Source organism: Nannospalax galili, unplaced genomic scaffold, assembly GCF_000622305.1.
Source record: "Nannospalax galili isolate Female #2095 unplaced genomic scaffold, S.galili_v1.0 scaffold130, whole genome shotgun sequence".
NCBI classification, from domain to species: domain Eukaryota; kingdom Metazoa; phylum Chordata; class Mammalia; order Rodentia; family Spalacidae; genus Nannospalax; species Nannospalax galili.
The window spans coordinates 128,959-129,777 of NW_008328145.1; positions in this window are offsets into that span (position 1 = coordinate 128,959).

Below are 819 nucleotides of genomic sequence, written 5' to 3' on the forward strand. Positions count from 1 at the left end.
AAATGGATTTGGCAGGAGATATTTATGCTGTGAAGTAATCCTAATACAAATTCAAGAAGACAAAGATGGACAGTGCATTTTTCTTCACAAATGTTATATATACACTAAAATATGTAATGTATAATGAAACCTATCTGGTGGCAGATTTCAGGTTGTATATATGGGCCAACAAAGTGCATGGTGGGACATGGAAGAGGAACAAGTAATGTTACTGAAGGGGAATAATGTCAAAATACTTCCCGTTTTCTCTCCCAGACAAACTTGTCCATACTGGTCTGTGTGTGTGTTGGTGTGTGTGTGTGTGTGTGTGTGTGTGTGTGTGTGTGTTAAATGGGTTTGAGAAATTACAGAAGAGGATTAAAAATGCTCAACTTGCCTACGGAGAAAATCTGCATATGTATGTATGCCACTATAAATATGTGTGACAGACAGTAAGGAGTTTCTCTTTCTGTGTATCTTCATCAGCATTTGCTGTCATTTTTCTTTAAAGAATGCCATTCTGACTGGGGTGAGATGGAGCAAATATGCATTTTCATTTGTGTTTTCTGATTTCAAAGGATATTAATCACTTGTATGTCCCCCTCTGAAAACCATCTGTTAATTTTTCTATTTATTGATTTTATTAGATTTTTGAAGTTGATATTTTACTGTGTTATACAGTCTAGATAATAATCACCATCAAAAGTGTAGTTGTAAAGGTTTTTCTGCATTTTCTACTAATTATTTTAATATCTAAGGCTATTCACCATCAGAAGAGGTAAATTTAAATTGCTTTGATAGCTCATCTCACCTCATTGAGAATGGCTGTTATCAAGAAAA